Consider the following 6,905-nt stretch of genomic DNA (forward strand, 5'->3'; position numbering starts at 1 on the left):
GAGGATGGAGAAATGAGGGAGAGAGGGGTTATTCAGGGTGGAGGGAGGGTTACGTCACATCCCTCAGTGTAAACTTCAGCAAACTACTCAGAAAGACTCGTCGCTGCCTGAGGGAGCAGCTCAGCAGCACACACACATGGTGATGTAGAATCTGTGTGTTGCTGATATTAAACAGAAAATTACACACAAGCTCATTCATTCCAGGATTATACACTAGAAAGCACAGTTTCATGTTATAAAGAAGAACTTCACCCTGTTTCTGTGTGAATTCAGTGACCTCCTGTCTGAGTTAGGTCATTATATAACAGAGGGATTCTTTGGAGTGCAGAGAATTGTATCCACCTCCATAACCGCCATTCTGATCGAGTCAGTGCAACTGATAGACTCATGACACAGAGTCGCTGACCTCATTTGAATTTTAGTGTAATTGTACTCATGCTAATCCACCTGCCCCCCAGCAGGAGTGAATCGAGACAGCAATTTTCTTTACCACAAAGAAAGTCATACATAGCGAGGAGTGTGTGTGTGTTTTGTGTGTGTGTGTGTGCAAAGGGGGTGTTGGCCCTGCGCTGCCTGCAGTGATCAACAGCCCTGGCTGGTTATGTAACTGGGATGCTGCAGTATGTAGGTCAGCAGCACAGGGAGAGGCAGGGATGGGGTAAGCAGGATGAGGCTGAATTCTCTGTGTGGGTATCTGAGTGCTTTATGCAGCTCTCATCAACATGTGCAGGAGGATGTGCAAGTTTAACGGCCATCAGCCTCTGCAGACATCTGCCATTAATGAGCTGAACCTGTTAGAAGCTGGATGGAGCAGAGAGCTTTTTGTACAATGGAGCAAACAAGTGGTGACTGATGGTTGTGGCCTGAGATAGAAGGGGACTGGTTGTAAGTGGCTCTCATTACATGCACATGCTCCAGAGGGTGATTCTCCTCACTGCCTGGTGCAGAACTGCACCACTAAATATTCAATGTCACGATCTTATATTCTCACAGTGCTGACCAGGCATCGCACACAGAAGGTCCACTGCAGTTACTGAGTGAACAGAGCTGAGCTGTACATGTATGTAACAGGAGCCGTCTCCTTCTAGACCTGCTGCTCCATCAAATGATCGACCTTCTCCTGGTCCCACCTTGAAACATTAACTTGCCTGTTTGCCGTTCACAGTGTGTGTTCACATGTCTTTTGAGAACTCGTTCTGCTGGTAAAGGACACAGTGAAATGTGACAACTGTACATGTTTGAAATCACGTATGCAGAGGTATGAATAACCAGGTTCTCATGTTACATGTGAACATCAAACCCTGCACAGGAACCTACGGCAGAGTGCATGTGAACAGCTTCTGATGTGTGGCAGCTTCCAATCTGCTGAGGACTTTAAATAAAAACCATTATGAACCTGTTAGCACCAGCATGTACAGGAAGGCCAACAACCAGAGTCTGGACTGGGTGTGTTGTATTTATTGGAAAACAAACTCAGACTATGAGGACGAAAATAATCCCATTGAACTGTTATTATTATGCACTGAGGGTACACAGTTACAGAATAAATAACTCTGGAATGCAGCTGATCAATTATTAAACAGTTTGACTGGATATGGGGCTGGAAGACTCTCAAGTTCCCTCAAGGACTATTTTTAGTGATTAATAAACTTTTAACACATCCTTTGAATTTAATTCTTAAAAAACATTGTAAAATACTTTCCTTAGAAGATGGTTAATGGTTCGTTTGAATGTTTGAGGTTGACCTGCCGAGTGTTTTTCCTGACTGGCTTCACAACAAAAAGAAAAGATGAGAAGTGGGGCTCCGATCGGCCTGCAGAGAGAACAGCGAGGAAGGCGACTCCTCTGTCGAACATGCTTGGCTGGCTGCGGTTCAAGACAGAGTTATGCTGCCTGCCGTGACCCACTGAGTCCCTGCTGCCGCTGCTGTCGGACACAGCACTGGAAAATAGGTCAGTGGATGCATGTGTGTGATTCTACAGATGTGTGCACAACAATGATTTGAAGCCTGCCAACTTCAGCAACACACTATGACACACACACACAATACCACTGGATTTACATCACAGATTTAAAATAGGCCACAAGAAAGTTGTGCACTTCTGAAATGAAAGTAGGCCACCAGGAATAACTGCATGTGTGTTGGTGCGCGCATGTGTGAGATGAATCAGCCCTGTGTTATGCAATGCTGAACCACACTCGGGTCCCATTACCATATCTTGTGCCCTTGTGCTAAAGGAAGTAGCCTGCAGGCGTGTGTGTGTTTCCAAACAGAGGGTACAGGGTGTGCTTCACTTCAGCCCAGTATCATCTGTCTGGTGAACTTGTCGAGCTGGTTCATGGCCACAATCCAAGATGAGGAAGATTTCCAAAATAATCTCTGCCCACTTTCAGAGGAAAGATAACAAAGAGGGATAAATGTATCTACAAGTGAAAGGTTTCTATCTTCATGTAACCCAGTAAATACGACACTGGTAAATACACAAGTCAGACCAGGAGACCGATCCTACAGAGGAGTCTGTCTGTTACTCAGAGCTTCAGTTTTGCTTTGCTGTTGCTGAAGTCTCTGCAGGTTGCCAGGCAATCTCAGAGCGTCAACAAGGAAGTCTGTGCACCCAGCCGAGTCATAACTCCCTGATAAAACCACAACGCGTCATTTGTACACTTGGGTTTCTTTGTACTAACACAATATAATGAGGTCAGTAGTGAGCTTGAATTGATTGATTATTTCTAGGCTGTCCCCTGCTGTTTCCCTGTTTATGCTAAGCTAACTGGCTGCTGATAGCTATACAGTATAATTACTCTACAGATACAAAGAGCATTGACACAATTAGGCACAATTTTCAGGTCATGTCAATCAATATCTTTAGCCAAGGTTAGGGTAAAATGCATACCATGATGGTGCATGTTACTCCCATGTGTGACACCAGGTGGCAGAACATCTATGCAGTTTGAATTTTAATTAAAACAGTGCATAGATGTTTTGGGAACGGTATACACATCAGGAATTTAGTTTCGTGTTTTTGTAATATTTATTCAGTAAAAGTTTCACATTGCATAACAGGAGCACCACTGATCCAGCCCAGACATGCAGTTTCCCAGGAAGATGTGAGGGAGCTCTGACTCAGGCCTTATGCATCCGCCATGAGGAAAGACTCATGTTTGTGAGATGATGTGGATGGTACACATGTTTCACTGACATCTGAATAACTATTACAACGAACATTTTAAATGATCCATACGGAGAATTAAAAACTAAAGAAAGTAGCTTGATTTATTTGAATCTAGCTTGGACTGAGCTGGTCGACAGTTGTAAGACTATTATCACCAGTAGTGATGGGGCAGGAGTTGCCTCACTCCTCCTGGACAGGGTGCCTGTTCAAATATCTGGAGTATTTACTACATCTGGAAAATCTCCTCCTGAACATAAGCAGTGGGACTTCCCAAGGCTCGTAGTTTCAAGAATCTATACTCCAATCATTGAGGTTCTTTTGTTATGTGAAGACAGACTCTTTCAAGGTTTTTCCACCAGAAGCAACACCATCCTCTTAAGCTCAGACATCATTTCCAGTTTCTGCCATCACGGTTGCACTTGTTTGGCTTTCAGTTGAACAAATGTGGACCTTACATGTTATCCAGCTATGAGCCATGAAGATTAACCTCAGGGGCCTTCTCTGAACATGATGCTGACCTCCGACCTCATTTTTCCAAAAACCTGAGGTGGTAAACAGCTAATAGCTAGCAAAAGAAGTGTTTAGTACGTGTGTCCCAGCACAATGCTCACAGCGGTGTGGCACACAGGATGAGCTCCTAACCGCTGCAGGATAAACAAAACAAATCTCATATCATTCACTTGCTTTGCTTAGACTGTTCATATCATCCATTTGTGCTAATTCTACAGGCTGTTTGGTGGAATGCAGCAACCACACGAGTCCCAAAACAGACTGAGGACTGCAGATTGTTTGCGCCTACAGCCCCTGCACCTGTGAGTATGAAGACATACAGTATGTGTCCCAGGGTGACACTTTCTGCCTCATCAAGAAGTTTTCACGTCAGCATTTTCCACACACACCAACATTATTGTGGAGCTCCAGCAGGCGCATGGACAAACAACATGTTGAAGCCGCAGTTAGTGAGGTAACCTGCAGGCATTCGTGGTGGTTATTAAGTGGATTAACCCCCTTAGATTAGTCTCAGCTATTTCTCCCATCTGTCCACTGTTACAGCCCAGACCTGCTGATGTACGAGCACCACACCATGGACACACACACACACACACAGAGGAAAACACAGCAAAAGCAGCATTAGAACATGTTTACATCAGCACGTGAGTAAATCCTTTCCCACTGACCTACTGTACTACATATCTGTGTGACACACACACACACACTGAACTAGGCCTGACACACAACACATGCCTGCACACTGCAGACTCATACAGGCCTCTGCCTCACATTCAAAACACATACATGCACACACTAATCTGTGATTAGTGGTTAGTTATTACTCTCAGTCGAGTGAACAGAAGACGTGATGTACAGTACTGACAGGATGAGTGACGCTTCGGACACAGAGCGTCTGAAGAGGGACTGAAGATTAAGAGTAACCGTGTTGAACTTAGACTGCATCTCTATATACTGAGGAACGTTATTTTCATGATGAATTTAAAACACAAACTTGAAGACAATAAAACATGTGGATAGAACAAAGACTTGAGGGAGGTGGCAGTGCAATTTTACTAAAATGTGGTTAATTTAAATAAATCATTATTTTTAAGGTGAGGCCCAAACCTTAACACCCCCGCTCCTCCTACAGCCTGCAGCATGTCTCAGATCCTTTCAAATTCAATTCAATGACCTAATTTAGTAAATTAAACCAGCTAATAATTAAAACCTGATTAGTTTCATGGGCCAGACAACGCCACCATGTGGCCATTTGTCAAACTAGTTTATGTAAAGTATAAAAACAAGTCACATTCTTTCCTGGAACCTTTTAAGGAAAACAATAGTATTTTTAGAGCCATTTCTCACTAAACATGCAAAAAATAATAGACCAAACCATATTATAAACTGCAAGTAACTTTTAAACACACGGTGCAGCTGAATCTAAACTTAGATGACAAGTGCATATAAACATTAAAGCAATTCTACTAATTAGCTCTGTGTCTCTGTGTCAGACTGGGTGAACTCAGACTAATTAATATTCTACTCTCACATGATACCAATTGACTGTTAGAGCCTGACGGTTAATTGAATAGTTTGTAGAGTAAGTAAGGAACATGTGCACACTGAATATCAGCAAGAATCAATGAAGAGTGTCCGGAAGGGCAGAAGGACGAGAAACCACAAACACAAGGAGACGAAGGAGAAGCCCCCTCTGCCCTCAAGTTCAGGTTGTTTCTGTGAGACTAATGACAAAAAGGTGTGTTTGATGGAAACAACTGAATACCACCACTGCAACAGGACAGGTCAGAGCGCTGCAGATAAAACCGAGAAACAGCAGAAAAGAAATGGAAAGTGCATCTTTGAGACGTCTGTGTGAGTTCAAACTATGGAAATAGCTTTAACAACAGGCAGCAGAACTGGCCTGACAGGTCACAGCCTCCCACTGCACACACACACACACACACATCTGTCACTATGAACTTTGACCTGTTTTAATGCAGAAACAGGGAGCGGCCCCGGTGACCTCACTCTGCTCACTCACTTTCAGCTGGAATAACAATAATGTTTATTCTTATTTCATATTCTCATATCAGCTTTGCTAACACTATGTTTCTGCACCTCCACAAAAGACAGTGTCATAAATCCTCCATGTTTGACTGAAGGATAAACCAGTTGTCTTTGAAATTAACAAAATATCTTACACGGTGCTTTAGCTCCATCTAGTGGTCACTATACAAAAAAGTGATCTGGGTTCAGCTGTAAGTAAAAAATAATAATTTAAGCAGATAACAAATTGTTGTTACTAAAACTCTGAAGCCTCTTTCTTCTTTCTTCATTGTTGGACTGTCCTCTCGTTGCACATTTTCATCTTTGCTGCCTCAAACGATATAAAGTCAGGAGACGGTGTAAGAGACAGCTACAACTTAGAACTTCTAAAGAAGCGTGAAGTGTAGAAACAACTAAAACAATGACAATAAACCGGAAACTTACTTTGGACATGAAAATAACAATCTGTTATACGTTCTTGTTCAGTAAAATAAACATTTAGAAAAAACATTTTAACGCTGTGATCTGTACAGTTCAGAACTGTTCTACATAAATAGCACCAAGATACTGACGACGTAAATGAAACTCTTGTAAAAGCAGATAAACGAACCATCGCCAGACGCACAGAACCTCTTCCTGTTGGCACCAAGCCGCGCAGCTGTGCAGCTGTTTGGCGCCATCCACAGTGTTTGAAGCCTGGCCGGGCTTTGTTTTTAGCTGTTAGCTGTTAGCTTAGCATGGCAGACATCCCGGGTCCTTATCGGGCTTCTTCACGCATCTCGACATCAGGCGCCGCCGAGGAGCAGAGCCCTGAAACCCACAGCAAGCATGGGAGGCTGTGAATACTTTACCAGGAGAACTTTATTATACAGGTAGATGCTTAAAGTCAGTAAATATCGCGTCTTTTCTTCGTCTTCTGTTATTGGCCTAAGCGCAGTGGGCAGCTACTCACTGTACCACCTAATGGCAAAAATAGGTATTACATGAGAGTGCCAGCCAGCCTGTTAGAATGGTTCGATTAGTGGTTGTTAATTTTAAAAGTTTTAAAGTTTGATTTATGGTTTTATCACACAAAATACGATCTAATTTGAATTCTTCATATTTTCTTGTATTTTTGCCACATTAGTCTCCATATTTCTACATAACGAGGGATGTAGGTGGTTTTGTAACCTCATCACTTACACCTTCAGCACA

The sequence above is a fragment of the Parambassis ranga genome, chromosome 1 (assembly GCF_900634625.1).
Source record: "Parambassis ranga chromosome 1, fParRan2.1, whole genome shotgun sequence".
Classification (NCBI taxonomy): Eukaryota; Metazoa; Chordata; class Actinopteri; family Ambassidae; genus Parambassis; species Parambassis ranga.